General features: G+C 42.1%; 1 pseudogene; it reads left to right on the top strand.

Annotated features, from left to right (window-relative positions):
- Positions 1-18,348: 18,348 nt before the first annotated feature.
- On the top strand, positions 18,349-19,065 carry LOC147440844 (uncharacterized; annotated as a pseudogene).
- The last annotated feature ends 236 nt before the right edge of the window (positions 19,066-19,301 follow it).

Genomic DNA, 19,301 nt, shown 5'->3' on the forward strand with positions numbered 1-19,301 from the left:
AGAGGGAGAATATTAGCGGCTATTGGCTTGCATAGAGAGCGAGGGAGGGAGTGTGAGAGGGGGCGGGTGTGTGGATAAGAATACGGGAGAGCGGGAGTTCACATGCGGCCACGGGCTCAACACAGCGGGAGCGCGAGAGAGGAAGCGAGAGAAGGGGTGGGTGCTCGAGAGTTGCGCCTGGTCGAGGGTGGCCAGTAAGGGGTGTGTGGGTGTGAGAGAGAGGATATTAGAGAGAGAGAGTTTGTGTTGGCCCTTGGTAGGCAATGAGGGAGAGAGAGAGAGAGGATGCCCGGGCCAACTGCGGGTGTGGTTGCGAGACAAGAGCTGGGGAGAGCGGGTTGTCAGCAAGAGAGGAGGAGTGCATCAGGGAGAGGAAGGGAATGCCGAGAAGGGAAAGAGGGGATATTAGAGAGAGAGGTATGTAGGGAAAATGAGAGAGAGAGAGAGAGAGAGAGAGAGAGAGAGAGATCTCAGTCGATGCCCATTGGGGGAATAAAACTACAGGAAGAGAGAGAGAAGGGGTATCTCAAATCGAGGGCAACCGGCTAGGCTGGGGCATAGACGAGTGAAGGCATGAGGGTGATAAGGCCGGCCAATCAAAGGGGGGGGTGTGCCATGCCTGTAGAAGTGTCGTGAGGTTGACCAAGCATTGCCGAGCCTTCCAACAGTGTCTCCAAGGCTCCAACAGAGGAAAAAAAAAAGTTTTTTTTTCTTTGATTTCCAAAATCGGCCATCACCGCTACCCGCGGAATTTCTCTGTATAACCAACAGAGCCTTTGCAGAGGATTTGTTCGCTAACCACAAATTACACAACCTTCCTATCTCGCTAACCGTGAGGCATCTTGCTAACCGCTATGCATCCCGCTATCTGCTAGGCATCCCGCTACCCACGAAGCATCCCGCTACCCGCCAGGCATCCCGCTAACCGTGAGGAACAAAAGAGAACCGATAACCTCAGCTTAATCTCCGCTACTCGCGAGGAAGAAAAGATATTACCAACAATTCTTCTCTTTAAATGATTCTTCAACCATGATAAACCAACTATTCATATCAACCAGTATCTGTTAGGAAATATGACGTACCTAAGTAGATAATTGAGTAGATTACTTAATGGAGAGAGATAATTTTCACACACAAGAGATTATAGAGTAGAGAGAGAGAGAGAGAGTACACACGATATATGTGGTTCACCCAATGTGGGCTACGTCCACGGGAAAGCAGCCACTCAATGGGTTTAGTACTTCAAAACAAGAAGTAGGTTACAAAGGGATTATACCCTTTTGGAGCTCCCACCTTGCTTCACTCTCACCACCTCACACCCACCTTGTTGCATCAACTTCACACTATGAAATGTGTGTAGAAATGGCCTCCTTTTATATGCCAAAAGGGTTGCCCTCTCTCATGAGAGGCAGCCATGTGTAGCCGCCCTTGTGTAGATAAGTCCAAATCGGACCCTCCAATCTGCCCCTGTGTGGCTGTCCTTGAGAAGACAAGTCTGCTTTTGAATTCAACCACTGGCCATTGATTTTTGACCACCGGCCACGGCCTTTGACTACCGGCCACCGGCCAATTGACCGGTCGCTTTCCCACCACTTTTCGGCCGCTGTGTCCGACCATAATATTCTGACGAAAAGAAATATTCTGTGGGTGTGAAAATTTTTGGTTTTTGGCGACGAGTGATTTTATTTTCCCGGTGAGTTATTTTTCTTCACGCACGATGGCTTCTCCTCATAATGGGGGCCTTACAAATGTGCGTTTTTAACACAGAACATTACAAGGGGTAAATCAGGCTCCATACTTAACAGTATCAACTTACCAAACAATTTCAATTTATCAAGCAATAATAATTTAACAGACAATGACAATTTATCAAACAGTCCTTTCACTAATCTATGAAAACATATGCTTGTTTCTTGTGATAGAATCACGTTTCTTGGACGGTTTAAGAGATTCCCTATGCTTGACTTTCCAGGTCAACATGAATAACAATGTAGAATAATAAATTTATCTTACCGGATTAGCTACCTGTTCGATCACCTCTCGCATTTGAGGTTGGATAATTTCACCTTGTTTTGGAGTCGATACCTTCGCTTGAGTTATGATTGGAGTAGATGATACCTTCTTTTGCACCTTCCTTGGAGGTGGAGCGACATGAGCCTGCTTCGAGCTTCGAGTAGGCTCGTTTAGGGGACATCATATTGAGGTAGAGAAAAGGGAAAGAGAGAAAGAGAACTCAAGAATTTGAAGGGTAACACGACAACGGTAGAGAGAGAGTTGGAGATGAAGAATGTTTGAGGGTGAGAGGTTGAGGGAGAGAAGGTAACTCCGATGTTATGGCAAGAGAGCTTCTGCTTCTGAGAACTTATGTGTGTATGTGTCTTGAAAGGGAAGGGAGAGGGGTCTTTATATAGGCTCTCAAGACCAAAAATCACAAGCTAAGAATAGAGGAAAGCAAAAAGAGATAATTTCAAGCACGTTTGCGGTTGTTAAAAAATAACATCAAAAATATTTTATGGTTTGGTGGTACGAAAAGGACTATCCTTGACACAACATAGGCTTGGTGATTCATGTGCGTAAAAAGAGAGGACCTTCTAATTGGAATTGGGGAGGGGCCATATATTTCTTTTTCTTTTTTTTTGAAGACGTTTTTATCTTTTGAAACTAGCCACTCTCAAGAAGAGGTAAGGATTGAGGGCGAGACCAGGGGGGGTTATTGTTTGGTGCTTGATACTCTCTCTCTCTCTCTCTCCCTCTCTCTCTCTCTCTCTCTCTCTCTCTCACTCTCTCTCTCTCACACACACACACACACACACACACACACACACACACAATTTGGCATCCTCTCTGTGTGTGTGTGTGTCCTGTTGTACCTACATGTGGAATCCCGGTTTTACAAATTGTTCCCTCTCTCCCCCTTTCGCTCTCTCTCCCTCTCGCACTTGCTCCTTGCCAATGGACAGTACTGCAGGAGATTACTACTCCTGGGGTGATCTACAGCTTCTCTCTTTCACGAGATGTAAGGTGATTCGAGCACGGATGAACAGACACAAATCCATTCCATTAGCAATTTCATTTCAACTAGTCAAGATTTTATTTGTAATTATTGGGCTGCAAAGAAACCCGAGCAGAGAAGCAAAGAAAGACATCCTTCTTCTACTCTTGGATTACCAAAAACCAGGACAAGGAAGAACATTTGCGCAGCGGTGGCACGATGTTGGCGCAAGCAAACACTAGGTCTATCAAGGAATGAAAAAAAGGAAATATTCCGAGCAACTCTTGGACCACCAGACATTTTCAAAGCTGCAAAAAAAACATTTTAGCAATGTCGAAGACATCATTCTATTGGGTGTACGCAACACTTTGACTCGAATGAAGGTCCTAAACTCAAGAAATGAGCTTTTTGTGAAGAGAACCTCTTTAACAATGATCTTGAACAGTAGTACAAGTAAGACCTCAATAAACCAAAAAACAATTGCTAGTGTTCTGGGTATCCATCAAAGGAATATAGCTGCTACAAGTTCAAGGCTGGAGAATAAAGATGAGGATGAAGTGTTACCATTGAGTGCTTGTGAGAGACAATTGCCTTAAGGAACCACAATCACCAATGAAACAAGAGATTTGGTGCATGCCTTTTGGACATCAGATACCAGAGTTTCACCTAACAAGATGTAACATTTAATAAACTAGTAACTTGTATGTAGCAGAAATTGATAACATAGTGAGCATTTCATTAAGAACAAGTTCCTAATGAGCATCGAGAGAGTACTTAATTTGAGAAAACAACATAGCAATTCACACCTAACTAATTTGGCATTGACAATACTTGAAAAGAGAGAGAAATAGAACAATTGACAACAATTGAGGACCGGATTTACATGGAGCCGCCCCCCCCTCCATAAACGCTTTGTATTATAGCTTCTCCCATCAAAGGAAACTTTTGTACAATACAATTCTTGTGTTTCTTGACAAAACTCATTGGTGCAATGAAGATGGACGCTTCATGCACCAAATTATGCTTGAAAAACACACCTAGTGTCCCTAGCCTAAGTCCCAAGACCTCACACACCTTCAAAAATGGTGAGAGCTAGCAAGGAATGAGGATAGATTGAGAGGAAGAAGATGTATCTTACAAGAAAGAAGTATTCTCCTCACATAATCACTCTAACAACATAGCTTAGCCTACTAATTAGCATGGTAGAGGAGATGAGCATGCCATTGAAGCTTGGCTCTTGGTAGGATTTGCATTCCATAGCCAAAAGTTGTTAGTGTAGGCCTCAACTTCCCAATGCTTGGAGAAGGAGATGGAGTTTTTCTTGCACACATGAGTGGTGTGTGTGTGTGTGTGTGTGTGTCAAAGTGTTAGACTAAAATGCAGCCCTCTCTCTCTTCTTGGTCGACCCCTCTCGTTATTTACTCATGCTGGACTCCCAGTGGCTCTTGCAAAGCTTAGCCAATCACAATGTAGAAGCATAATTGATAGCCTTGTGACATGTGTCCCCCTTTCCTCTTTTGTGAGAGATTTACGTAACTAAATAATTCATTTAAACTCTCATTGGACCTTTTAGTCTTTTGGCCAATAGGAATTAGGCAATCCATTCGGCTGTTGGATGCTCATTGGACCCCTTGGTAGACTGTCCAATAGTCTTCTAGGGAGCTTAATTTCTATTGGTTCTTTTATCAAGCATTTTTAAATTGATTAGAATAATTTTACTCTAGCCTAATTCTCATTGGTCTCCACCTCTATGGCCATCCAATAGGATTTGAGGGGAAATTGGGGGTAACTAGCCTAGGAGCCTGCCATGCGTTCATTCTTCCCTTTGGGGAGATCTTGGGTGTGTGTGTGTGTGTGTGTGTTTCTCTCGCATCCCCTACCATTAGGGCTCGCCCCCTCCTTCCTAGGGATGTGGGAAAACTTTTTAGTCTTCCCATGACCATCAAATTTTCCCCTACTTTGGCCATTGGACAATACAATTAAAATTTAGGAACTTTAGCCTATGGGAGTCTTAATGGAGCTGAACCTTAGGTCTTTTAAGCCCCATTGAAGCACATTGATCTTCTGCAGACTGTCCCCCTTTGGATCCCTATTTTCCCTCCTTTGGATCCCTGACAGAGACTGGTCTGGCAGCCTTACCAATATTCTGGCTTTTACTCCCATGGTACTTCCCCATATTAAATGATCCATTTAACATGAGAAAATCATTTGGGAGAATTAGATATTTTTATTATGACATTACCTCTCTCTTGAAATCATAGTCGTCCTCAATTTTATGAGGTAGAGAAGATAAAGCCTAGTCATTAGTCCATTTGCTAGCGGGTAAAGGATCCTTATTTTACCCTATGACACCGTTCCAGAATGGATGACTTGTCCATTTGGTCCGTATCAGTCTTCCATAGTAGAGTGACAAACTCTACTTGGTGTTTGGGAGACGTCGCCTCCACAAACATGATCCTAAGCATGCATACTTTCGTCCATATTCTTGTATTCCCATGGATAGACTTGGGTAATCCAAAGATAAAATCCATGGATATGCTCTCCCATGGTGAATAAGGGATTGGCAAAGGTTGAATCAATCTAGGTTGCTTCCCTCTATCAATGTTTGTCTTTTGGCATACCACACATTTTGAAACATACTCTTGTATGTTTGCTTTCATGGCAGGCCAATAGAAATATGTTTCTATCTCTTTTAGGGTAGATTGAATCCCTCTATGCCCCTCATAAAGAGGAGTATGAGATTCATACATTACTTTCTCACGTAGTGAGTTAGTGACGCATAGTCTATTGCCATAGAGAAGATAACTGTCATAATAACTAATATCTAATTCTCGTAAATGATTTTCTCATGTTAAACTGATCATTTAATATGGGGAAGTGACGGGGGAGAAAAAGCTAGAATATTGGTTAAGCTGGCAGACCGGCCACAGAAGGGATCCAAAGGAGGGAAAATAGGGATCCAAAGGGGGGGCCATCTGCAAAAGAGCAATGTGCAACAATGGGCTAAAAAGACCCTAAGGTTCGGCGCATTAAGACTTCCAAAATGCTAAGGTTCCAAAATTCAAAGGTTGTGTCCAAAGGCCAAACACTAGGGAAATTGGATACTTTGTGTGTGTCTCAAAAAGTCTTCTCAAGTCCTACATAGGAGGGGGCGAGCCCAAGAAGTAGGGAATGAGAGAGAAATTCACACACACACACACACACACACACACACACACACACACACACACACACACACACACACACACACACACACACAAGCTACCTTTACACAAAGGGAATGAGGGACACATGTTAGCTCCCTAGCCCAGATGCCAGCAAGGTGTACTCAAATACTATTGGATGGCCATGGAGGTAGACAAAAGATAATTAGTGTAGAGTAAATCTAGTTTAATTACTTTAAAAACACTTAATAAAATAACCAATAAGAATTAAGCTCTCTAGAAGACTATTGGACGGTCTCACAAGGGGTCCAATGAGCATTCAGTAGCCCAATGGCTTGCCTGATTCCTATTGGCCAGGAGACAAAGGGGTCCAATGAGAGTTTAGTTGCATTAATTAACTACCTAAAGCTCTCACAAAAGGGGAAAGGGGGACAAATGTCAGAAGGCTATCACTTATGCTCTTGAAATTCCATTGGCTAGGCCTGGGGAGGTCCAATAGGGTTGCAGCATGAGCAAATAGCAAGAGGGGTCGATTAAGAGAGAGAGGGGGGCTGATTTTCTCAAGGCATTATTGCATTACACACTCACACTAGTCTATGTGTGGAGTAAGAAGACTCTCTCTCTCTTCTCAAGCTTTAATGGAAAGCTTATCACCTACTCCAAGCTTGTGAGAAGGGAGGCCTACACCGACAACTCTTGGCTTTGTGATGCAAATCCAACCAAGAGCCAAGCTTCAATGCATGCTCATATCCTCTACCATGCTAACTAGTAAGCTAAGCTATACTAATATGAGTGATTATGTGAGGAGATGTATGTCTTTCTCGTAAGACTACTCCTTGTTCCTTTCAATCTACTCTCATACCCCGCTAGCTCTCACCATCTTCAAAGGTGTGTGAGGTCTTGGGTCTGAGACCGTGAGGTAATTGATTTTGTGTTTGATAAGTGTTTTGCTTAGTGCTTGAAATTTCCATCTTCATTGCACTAGCTAGTATTGAAAGAACACAAAGAATTGTATTGTAAAATGTCTCTCTTGATGGGAGAAACCATAATACAAAGCCTTTTGGAGGGGGGACCGGCTCCATGCAAATCCGATCCTCAACTGTTGTCAATTGCTTAATTTCTCTCTCTTTTGAAGTAATGTTCATGCTATCTAACTAGGTGTTATACTTTTTGTTGCTCTCTCCACCCAAACACTCTTGTTATTCTCATTAGGAATCTATTCTAATGAAATGCTCACAAGGTTTCTCTTTTCTTGCTCAAGAAGGGAGGTCCTTAAGCTAGCTATAAATGGTTGGCATTAGTAATTGCATGTGAGTAAGTAGAATAGGGATTTTTCAGCGTTGCACTATGCCTACCTTCATGAAGATAACGGGGCATCACCGTCAAGAGCTATGGTCTTAATAGTGGAGTCCTACAGGGCTTGCCTATGGTTTAATACCACCATTGAGCTACTAGAAGCTTGACAGGAGCCGGTGTTGTTTTGGTGTTGAACGACCCTCTCTTCTATTCCTTGCAATTAATGGTATTTGAGCCACCGGTACAGTAGCTTGAATGCTTTTTTTAAAGGGGTAAAGAGGAGTAGCAACTAGGGCTTGAAGTGCCAAAGTACACCTAAAAGTTGTTAGAATGGCTGACAATAGTAAAGAGAGTGAAATTAATGTTGATAACTTTGATTTTGCTAATGAGAAGGCTACTAATGATGCCCCTATGCTTGTTAACTATCTTGTTTCTAGGCTTCAACAAGCCATGGGCAATCCAACCCTCCAAAGTGAAGTGCAACGACAACTTTGTGCTCATGGGATTCTCCAAGCTCCCCACCATGATGAGAGAGTACCTAGGAAGCCTCCTTGTGAGATTTCCAAAAGAGTCCTCTCTCCAATTTGGGAAGAAGAAGAGGATCCATACGAAGGCCTCAAAAATTTGCTTCTTGATGATGCATCTCCTTCCCAAAGGAGAACTCAAGAGCCTCCACCGAAGGAACAAGAAATAAGTGAGACTCCTGCCACCTCAACGGAGATGGCTCCACGAAGACGGCGGGCTAAATGCTCTCCATCACCTCCAAAACAAAGAAGACCATCGCATACTTCTCCACACCATAATTCAAAGAGGGATGACAAAAAGCAAGAGAAGGGAAAGGTGAGAAAGAGGACACCCTCTTCTCCATCTTCTTCATCCTCTTCCTCTTATGAAAGCGGTGGTGAAGAAAAAGAAGATCAAGGCAAGAAAAAGGCGAGAAAGAGGTCACCCTCTTCTCCATCTTCCTCAAATTCTTCATCTTCTGAAGAAAGTGATGGTGCAACCTTTGAACCATAAAAAATAAGAGGCCATAGGAAATCCTATGCCGTGTGGAAGAGGTCATCCAAGCTTAAGAAGTTCAAAGAGGGAGGGAAGAGCATCTCTTTCCTTACCTACGATGGCACCTTTGGTGCTACGGACAAAGTCTTGGCGTTTATCCAACAATTCGATGCGGCGTTTGGAGATGAGGGTTTCATGGAGTCCTCTAAGCTATGCCATGTAGCTATGCACTTTCAAATGTTCGCCAGACAATGGTGGTCTCGCCTACAAGCCTCGCCTACAGGCCAACAGTGAAGCTCCATGAACATGGAAAGCTTTAAGAGCTTCCATTATGAAGCAGTTTTTGGCCACCGATGCCAAAGAAAAAGTACTCACCGAATGGTGAAGCTTGAAGCTCTCTCCCTATGAATCCATTCACAAATACGTAGACAAGTTTTGGGACCTACAACTCAAAGCCACTGTCTTCAAAAATTTGGATTTTGGAGAGCAAAAGTAACAATTTGTGCGGGCTTAACTGAAGAAATGGCGGAGTATGTCAACTCCCAAAGGCCATGCACCATATCGGTGGTTATACACCATACTATGGTGGCTTCTCAAATCAACTTCCAAACGGGGGCTAAAAGAAATTTTAAGCCCACAGAAAACAAGGGTTCCAATGAGCCTAAGGGGAAGGACAATGTCCAAAAGTCTCCTAAGGGCAACTCCAACAAAGCGAAGGAGAAGGGAGTTTACAAAGGTAAAAACAAACTCTTCCTGAAGAGCTTGAGCATTATCTCAAGGATAAACATTGTTTCAAGTGCGGCCACATTAATACATACAATGTTTTGAATCTCGTTTCTACGCATACTTTTTTATTCTCAGCTTGCTCAAGTTTTCGATTGAAACGTGCAATTTATTTGTTGTGGAGCACAAATGTTTTCAATGTTGGTGTCTTTCAATGCTTTGTCGCGTGATTTTGTTTAAAATAAAAGTTTCAAGTTATTTTGACATTAATTTAAGTGCTTTTAAAAAAGTGACTTTGGGTATATAAGTGACTTTCTAGTTTTTAAACTTCATTTCTCACATTCACAAAACTCTAGCTCTAACCTCTCTTCGCATCTTCTTCGCGAACGAACCCATGGCAACATCTACTGATGCACTTCTCACACAATTAGAAAGGGTAGGACTTGCAGATCGAGGACATGAACTACTCAGTGTGTTCGAGGGGACAATTGACATGCAGGCTACTGCCAACCTTCATGCAGAGGCATTTAATAGATTTCTTGACTACATGGCACAACACATGGAGGAATATGCCATAATCTTTGAGGGATCCGACACGGAGTGGTTGCCAGTGGATTTCTTGAAGCATCTCTATGCGGCTGACAAAAACTTCCGGTTTCGCTTGTTGAGGTTTATTAAAGGCCTCACGGAACGGGACTTCAAGACAGAGGATGAGGATGATCTCATGGATTTGGGCATGGGGTGCATAGGCACCCAATTTATTTCATGGGACATGGTTCTAACATTACTTGTGCTTGAGGACATGGACAAGGGAAAATCAAAGGAAAACTTCAACCAAAGACCTCCTGTGACCATTGTGGAGGAATCAAATGAAGTTATCGAAGAGATAGATGAGCAGGCCGAAGCATCTATGGCACTCGTACTCATGCATTCCTTGGCTATTCCAGATGCCCAATGAGCCGAATGTGTCGAGAAAAAATGAGCTATGAGCAAAAAGAATATGCTACAAAAATATAAACCTTTAGTTCAAACACTGATGTTTTTTTTAATCCAAAGACAAAGTGTTCAACCCACCATGTAATGTGTTATGTGTGTCTCCCCCCAGGCATCCACCATTTGCGCTGTGAAACTATTGATTACAAATTTTAAAGTGGATATCTCAAGAGAAGTTAGATTTGCCTTTTCAAGCAAATGAAAAATATCATCTACAGACTGCCACACACGAGCACGCTTAATTCTTAGGGCTGGCTCGTTACCTCTGTATGTGGTAATGTCACACACCTTTTTCCACAATTGAAACTCATTGGGACTTTGAGAGTTAGAATAGTCTGAAAGCATATGCCTAGCTTTACTACCACCCATACATATTTTATTATAACGATCATGTGTACTTCCAGATGCCTTCCTATCCTTTGATAGCTCTACTGCACCGCCATGAAGGCCAACGCTTGATAGAATAGATTCAAGTTCTCAAATACATGCACGTTGTCAAGAATTCGTAGACGGGCATGAAGAGTGCACACATGCACATTTATCAGAGGAATCGGTAGAATAGGATCCCAAATTGGATCATCCATGTCTCGATTAGGGGGTACATCCTGGTTACAACTGAGGATACCTTGAAACCGTTGTTGGAGTGCTTTACCCATTGTTTGTGTAGTGGTCACACCTTTCGCAGAATTGACTGCAGCTTTGCCACCCTCACCCTTACCCTTACCTTTCGCAGAGTTGACTGTAGCTTTGCCACCCTTACCCTTACCCTTGCCCTCAGTTCCTAATGAGACTTTACTATGGCAACAATAAATGCATGGAAAGAGGGTCATTGCACCTTGCTTGCATCCTAACATACACTTGAGAGTTTTCAAGTCTCCTGCCAAATGCCACTCCACTTGGAACGTACCCAAACCTGAAACCTACAATTGTTGTCCTTCTTGTTGTTGCGGAATGACGTCAACGATCGGGGTGTGATTAAAATACCATTTGAGAGACTCATGTGTCTCATGTGGGAGATGAAAAGCTGCCAACCACCAAATATTCTTCTCGGATTGAACACCTAAACAGGTGTTTCCCTTCTCGCTGGCATTTAGCTCAACAGCAACACCCACCAAGGCTCTGTTCATAAGCGTAACGCTTACCCTTTCGAGCCGTTGACCTTTGACAATCTGACACCCATCAAGTTTCATGACAAATATAACTTTGCCATCACACTCTTCCTGTATCAACCCATAAAATCTGATCATTGACTCTTGGAGCTTCAACAAGTCAACATAGACATTATTGAATTCTTTGTAACGAAAAGATTTGTTCTCTTCTAGTGGCAGGACATCCTCCACATATTGAAATCCACCCAACAAGCTTGCAACATCATTATTGGCGCACCTTCTTGCGATGCTAACACTGTAAGGCATTGGCAGCAACCTAAACAAACCTTTTTCTCTATGACCTAGTGTGACAAGCCTATACAAAGCTTCGTAGGCCTTGAAACTTATTCCTGTGCTGTCACACACCTCCATCATCTCCTAAGGTGAAACAATGTTCTTCAACTCACTGAAATACTTCTGGCGCAAAACTTTAGCAATGCCAGCATTGGATGGCTCATCCAATAGTTCCACCAACTCCTTTGGTTTGATGACTCATGCTGCAACAGAGTATGTCCGATCATTTTAGCCTTGGACTCGATTCTTATCATCGTCTGAGCCAAGTTCCTACATATTGAAATAATATTACAGCAACCTACAAAAAAATGTACGAAATTAGAAGCTTGCATTTGTATTGCTACCGAGTTTGACGGATACGTTTCTTTCGAGCTCCACCGCTTGAAGATAGCATAGACATCGCATGTCTCTTGTGCTTGCAAATGTGATAGCCCAATGGAATGTGTGTAAGATGATCGATTCGCAGACGCATATTACGTGCAGTGTGTTGTAGCTGAACATAATTGTCTAGACGACGCTCTTGCTCCATTTTTTGATGCTCTACCTTTGTAATAAGCTTTGACATCTTGGCTGCTTTGTCTTCTCATTGGATTCCTCTCTGACTTGCTGAATGTCTTTCACGTACTTCTCTTGCAATGAAGAATAGGCAGCACAGAGATGTTTTTTTGCTTCTCTTTCATTGAAAAAAGCTGAATGTAATCTCCAGCAGTAGCCAAATAGTCCGTCTCTCCCATCTCCAATAAATCGCAGTAGCTGAGTGACATTACGGAAAGGCGGTGATGCATTGGTCATTGGATCACAAGGGTAAATATGGCCATCAACCCATAAGTTGATTGCCTTGCATCCATGGTTTTGTAGGGGTAGCTGGTCTCTAGCATTGGGATTAGATGTGCCAAGTCGCATAGTTGCATACTCCTACTCTAAATCAGCATTTAATCGATATCATTTTGATTTGTTAGTAATGTCTTGCAGTGGTGGGGGATTGAAGGACATTGTGTTAGTTAATCAAGCAAATTAGTGAGAATGTGTAATGGTGACTGCTACAAGCAGGTGAAGGTGGCTATGGAGGAAAGAAGTGGAGAGTACTCAGTTAAGAGAAAAATATTATGTTATGGAGGGAAGAAAGAGAGGGAGTGTAGCTCAATCTCTTTTGAATTCAAATTGTTGATCATGACTATAGAGAGAAATGCTGCAACACACAGAGGTAATGGAGTTTTCCATTGCACTCAGCTGGAGCTGGAGTGGGAGAAGCATGAGAGAGAGAGAGAGAGAGAGAGAGAGAGAGAGAGAGAGAGAGAGAGAGAGAGAGAGAGAGAGAGAGAGAGAGAGAGAGAATAAAGGAAGAGAGAGTGGGAGAGAGGACAGATCTGCAACCTTGGAGGATCTGCACTTTTTCAGAAAGAGACAGCCTAGAATGTTCCTTAATTATTGGAAGAGGAAGTGACATGAGAAAAAGGGGGGAAAGAGAGAGAGAGAGAGAGAGAGAGAGAGAGAGAGAGAGAGAGAGAGAGAGAGAGAGTTGGCTCACATTTTAGAGAGAGAATGTAGTGAGAGAATGTGAAAAATTTGCTTTTTTGGCAGGGGGGCTAAAAAGTGCCTCCTTTAATGAGTTCTAAGTGAGAAGAGAGTGTTTTATATGTTAGAGAGAGAAGAGGGGTGGGAAAAAGACATTTGAAAATTCATTTATCCCCCTCTCTTTTGGGTTACTAAATAAACTATTTTTAAATTCAAAATATGGAAATGGCTTTTTTAAAAATCTCAGCATAGGCCTTTTTGCCCTCTCTTTTAGGCTTGTTCAAACTTGGCTTAAGATTTAAGCATTCCCTTAAACTGCCAAATAAAGAGGCCCTCCTATACCCCATTCACTTCCTAATGAGTGAAAAAGAAAGATGGCACATAGTGTATGTGTGTTGACTATAGAGCACTAAATAGGATCACTATTAAGAATAGGTTTCCTGTTCCATGGATATAAGACCTATTTGATAAGCTACAAGGGTCCACTACGTCAGTAGGATTGACCTAAAAAGTGGCTATCATCAAATAAGGATAGTTGATCAAGACATTGTAAAGACCGCATTTCGCACTACGTTTGGTCTTTACAAAAACATTGTCATGCCTTTTGGCTTGACCAATGCACCAGCCACATTCAACCGCTTGATGGAGAAGATATTCAAGCTTGACCAAACCTTTACTGGAGTGTTCTTTGATGATATCATCATCTACTCTAATTCATTAGATGAACACAAGCAACACCTCCAGGTAATATTTCAAGTTATAAGAGAGAATAAACTTTATGTTAATTGAAAGAAAAGTGAATTTTTCGTACAAGAGGTTCAATATTTAGGTCACATTATCTCTCAAGATGGAATCCAAATGGATCCATCAAAATTAGAGGTAATAAAAGGATGGCCTAAACCAAGGAATCTATGAACTAAGAAGCTTTATAGGTATGTGTGCATACTATAGATGCTTCATAGAAAAGTTCTTTGTTTGGCGGCTAAGTCAACAGTGGCCAAACGGACCAGTCAAAGATGCTATTTATATTTATTAGTAAATGCTAACGAGGCCAGATGATGCGGACGTGAAGTAAAGATGAAGATGAAGAAAATACAAGCAACAGATGCAGAGAAGAGTTGGAATTGATGACTATCTATGGAGTCACGGTCACAATTGACGGCCACTTAAGTTTTAGGATTTTCTGTCAAATGACCGCAAATGCGGATTGTAATTATGTTTTGGGCTCATCAAGAGTTCCAAGTTGTAAACATTGAGCTATATTTAGATTCTGGGCAGTGCAGATAGCAGATTAAGTGAGTTTGGCCATTTGAGTGCCCGGCCACTTCTAAAAAGCCTAGAGAGTATATAACTCAAAACACACAATGTGAAAGGGGATTCTTACTCACTTGAGATAAGCTTTGTGAAGAAGGAGATGGCTATGGAGTTCTTGAGCTTCCTACGCGCGTGCATGGACGATTTGGCCTCATGCCAATAGCTAAACTCTAACCTCTTCTCTCTCATTTGCTCATGGTGTAATCAATGCTTTATTAATCAAAGATTAATGGCAAATTTGTTGATTAATCTCTCTCTTTTTTCATATTTCCCTCTTGTTTAAGCATGCTACTAAGTGTGTGTAGGCTTGTGTAGAGTGTTGGTGCCCGGTGTGGTCATTCTATGCTATTCTATGCTCGTTGTGTGCTTGATTAGAGTTGGATTAGTGATTGATTAGAGAGTAGTGCATGATAAGCTTGTGTGTGAGAGATTAGGCCGAATGGTAGAGTAAGTAGTGTGCTCACTCCTCATAGCAACATCATACCCTCTCCGTAGCTTTCTTTGTGTGTAGGTTTCACCTTCTAATCCTCCATTTGGCACGCACAAGCCACTTGTGTGTTTCCATGCCCTAGCCGGATCCTACTCCTCGGATTGACATTATGTTGATGTCCTCCCTATGCTAGGATGGCGTTCTAACATTGGCGCTGCTGCCGGGGAGCGATTGCCTAAGCTAGAGGTGCCATTGGTGTGATTAGGAGACACTAATTTTCCTATTTTTTGTTAATTTTGTTAGTTTTTAGATTAGGTGTGTTGATTAATTGAGTGGTTTTTAGTGTGATTAGTGCTTGGGTTAGCATTGATTATGCTTAGAACATCACAAAACAACCCACACACATCATTAGTTCTTGATTTTGATCACTAATTTTGACCATCAAATTCACTAATTTTTCCTAACTTTGATGCTAATTTCCCGATTGATAAGTGTTTTTTGTGCTACACACAAGTAGAAAGTGAGTTGGGTGTATGGACAACATGCCTCTGTGATCCACACACTCATATCCTACTCCATTTGTGCGCAAATCGTAGCCGAAATCACCTATTATTCACTAATTTTCACTAATTTCATTCACTAATTTTTCACTAATTATTTGGGCATTTTGCAAAGTGCTGATTTGGATTGATTATTTGATGCATGTCCATGATGATTATGTGTTTACATTCATGCTAAACGATGCTACACATTGATATTTTTGTTGGTTGTGTGTAGGTGATTTTACGGGATTGACACACACACACACACTAGTGTGTTGGGCACTAATCAAGTGCTTAATCGCTGAGTTTGTGGCCAATTAAGGTGCTGAAATTAATGCTAATTCTCTGATTTTAGGTGCAGGTTTGGTTCATGAACCATGTGCATTCATAAAATGCAAAACTAGGTGCGGTTTATGCCCGCTTGAGTGTAGGCGGAAGTGCCTAATTTGGGGTAATTTGGGGCTGTTTTGGAGTCCAATTTGCTTATGAGAAGCATGTGATTGTTTATGGTTGTCAGTGAGTTATGGTTATGCTTTTCTAATTCCACTGTGACGCTGAAATGCTGCCGAAATTCGGTCAAATTTGGTTATGTATGTTTATGTGCATGATTTGATGCAAAAAGCGTGTTAATGATTGATTAAATTTGAGAATTGGATGCTCGAATTGAAGTTTAATTGATGCAACATGCTGTTTTGAGTGCGATTAGTCATCGTGCAAGAGAGGGTGATTTTAATCTCAGTTTCGAGACAATGTGTGTGCTTAAAGAAAGATGTTTTGTGTGATTTTGATTAAGTAAGTGATAAATTTTGGTGTTTCGATTGCTCGATTGCAAATGTTTGGGTCGGTGGACTAATCTAAAAATTTTCAAAAATTTTCAGGTAATTTTTGATAATTTTTGGTAATTTTTGACAATTTTTTGCTAATTTTAACTCAAATGTGCTAATTATGCTCAGAAAATTGATAAATCGCCTAAATGGGTGAATTGTGGAGTGCCGGGGCAAATGTTTTTGTTTGTTAAGAGTTTTTGCGTGATAGTTTAATTTTTTTATGTTTTTAGGTTTTTGTTTGATAAGATTTGATTTTTTATTTATATTTGTGTATTTTATTAATTTCTCTATTTTTTTAAATTTTTGTTGGTGTTTTTGTGATTGTTTTGTGTTTTCTTTATTTCTTATATTTTAATTGTAATTTTTAGTAATTTTGTGCATGTTTTGAATTCTTGTATGTTTTTTTTACTATTTATGTTCATTTTTGTATTTGTGTAAGTGTTTTTTGATTTTTTGGTGTATTTTATTATTTATTTTATGAGTTTTTTTGAATTTTTTGTGTGATTTTTTTATTATTGATAGTATTAAATTTGAAATTATTAATGTGTTTTTTGTATTTTTGTGTGTTTTGGTATTTATTTTAAGATTTATGTGTGTTTTTAATTTACTTGTGTGATTTTTATTATTTTTGGATTTTTAAAAAAAACATTAAAACTCACCTGTATCTCGTCGCTTGACTAAAGCTGGCCGCCCGGCTTAAGTGGCACCGTGATTCACGGACTTCCTACGCGCGCTGAGCTTTGCTTTGTTCTCCTACGCTTTTGCTGCACCGGGTCTTCCTACGCGCTCGCCCACCGGGTTTTCCTACGCGCGCATGCTCCTGGCCTAGTCATCCTACGCATGCTTGGCTTGACCTACTCTACGCACTAGCTGCCCGAGTCAGCCCCATAACTCGCGACCCCGCCCTGCCTTGCTTGAGGTCCCTGGCCCGCCTGGCTTGGCCCACGCTAACACACCCAGGCCCCACAGTTGGGGACCTCGCCTGCTTTGGTCCCGCCTTGGCTGAACCCCGAGTTTCATGCCGCATAAAGCTTGCTGACCAGCACCGCCTTGGCATGAATGGCTTGGCCCACACCATCACACACACTACACCCTGAGCTCCACCGGGGCCCTACCCACTATGCTCTACCGTTGATTGGCGCAGCCCACACACGAGCGCATTAAAAGCCCTGCAGCCAAGTTTTGCTCAGCCCTGTGCCGGCCTGCCCTGGTTTGAACTTTGCACGTCGACGCATTATAACAAATGCCTCCTGAGTCCTTCTGTATGAGCTCATGACCGCCCTACTTGCAAAGGCTTGCCACAACACACACTATTTTCTCAACAGCCCGCCTTGGCTCGTAGCGACGCAACACACTCACACCCCACTTGGCTCAAAAGGCGCTACAATACACACACACACTCGGTTGAGCCTCAAAAGGCACTGACTTGACCCGCAACACGACACACACACACACACTCTGTGGCTTGCTACAGTCCATAGCCAACCGGACTGACTTGGCTCGCGACTCTCAACACACACAGTTGCCAAGACGGGGCCAGAAAAATCGGCATAGATGAGGAAATAACACGCCCAAAGCCCACAATACACGAGCTCCGAGTCGAATTCGGGAAATCTTTGACAGCAACAACAAAAGGAAACGAGGGCTTCAAATATTCGCATAGCGGGTGATTCACGCATCTCCCACTGAGTTGATATATTTGCTGCCATCACACACGAGGAAGGCTAAACGGAAGCTTCGGAGTATTCCTCTAACAACGATAAGCAGGATTCAATTGATCACGAAATTTTGCTGCAGTAACTGGTAGTGGCCTTAAGGAGGCCGGAAACTGAGCATTGCCAGACAGAACTTTCCATGCAAGTCATCAAAAGAGCAAATTTCATCGATCAATCAAATTGGAATTGAGGTATCACGAAGCGAGTAGTCGTTGCAGTACAGTGGTAAGTATCTTGCCAACTAGTGCTACAACTATACTGGTAGGTCAGATCGGCGAGAACACAGCTAAGCCTAGCAGAGAGCTTTGAATTCGGAAAACCACTCGTCACCTGTGGGAGAGGCTAGACAAAGGGAATACAAGTGCTCAGCAGGTCAGTAGTAGGGTTGAAAGAAAAATGGAGCAGCAAATGCAACAGCCACAGTCAATGGCAACATCGGCAAATCAAAGCAGTTATGATGCAACTTCAAGCTTATTAATAACAATCAAATCAGTTGGCGTCAGGTTGGAGTTAATAGGTCATTTCAAAGACTTTCCATGCTACATGGATGATGCAGACAATCGCTATCTAAAGTCCAAGAAAATTTCTCTTAAAAGCCCGACAATATAGGTTGTGGAAGTAGAAGAAACTACCAACATGGATAATTCACAAAAGAACCTAATGGAAGATTGTTTAGGATCGGTGTACATGAAGCTCAAACCAGGTAGTGAGTTGGACATAATAAAATTGCACAGGCAAGATCTTCCAGAGGTTAGCAGTTGTCGAGTCACTGTGCACTTGATAAAGTCAAATTACAAGGACAAAAACTGTAGCAGTCTCTATAGAGATATGGAGGGTAGATGGTACAAAGCAGAAACACCTCAGCAAGCGATGGACGAGCCAGATCAATGCTTCATAGCTCATGAAGATGGTTCAAAATTGGGATACAAATACATGTCGACAAGTGGTAATACTTACCGCTTGGTAATGAGCTTACCTTTAGCTTCCAATGCAGATACAGTGGTAGTTCAGAACAGAGAAATCACTCAAGAGACGGGGCCTACTATAATCAATCTGCCAAAAAATGAAGACACAGTCAGCAGAAAGGAATTCCTTGAAGCTATGTGTAAATGACAGTTGCCTTCAACCACTTTAAAAGTCAACAAGCAACCTGAATCAATAGCCCTTCACTGGATCCACGAAACAAGATGGAAAGATCCAATTTATGTAGATTCTGATGGACAAAGATGGGTTCAAGTCACGGTTCAAGTCACGCGGGTAAGGACATTTAGCGAGTCGATACCTAGGACACTATGGGCAACGCGCATTGAGGACAGGAGCTATGATATAGATGGAAGATGCTATGAATT

This window comes from Adiantum capillus-veneris, chromosome 15 (assembly GCF_014529385.1).
Source record: "Adiantum capillus-veneris isolate H3 chromosome 15, ASM1452938v2, whole genome shotgun sequence".
Lineage (NCBI taxonomy): Eukaryota > Viridiplantae > Streptophyta > Polypodiopsida > Polypodiales > Pteridaceae > Adiantum > Adiantum capillus-veneris.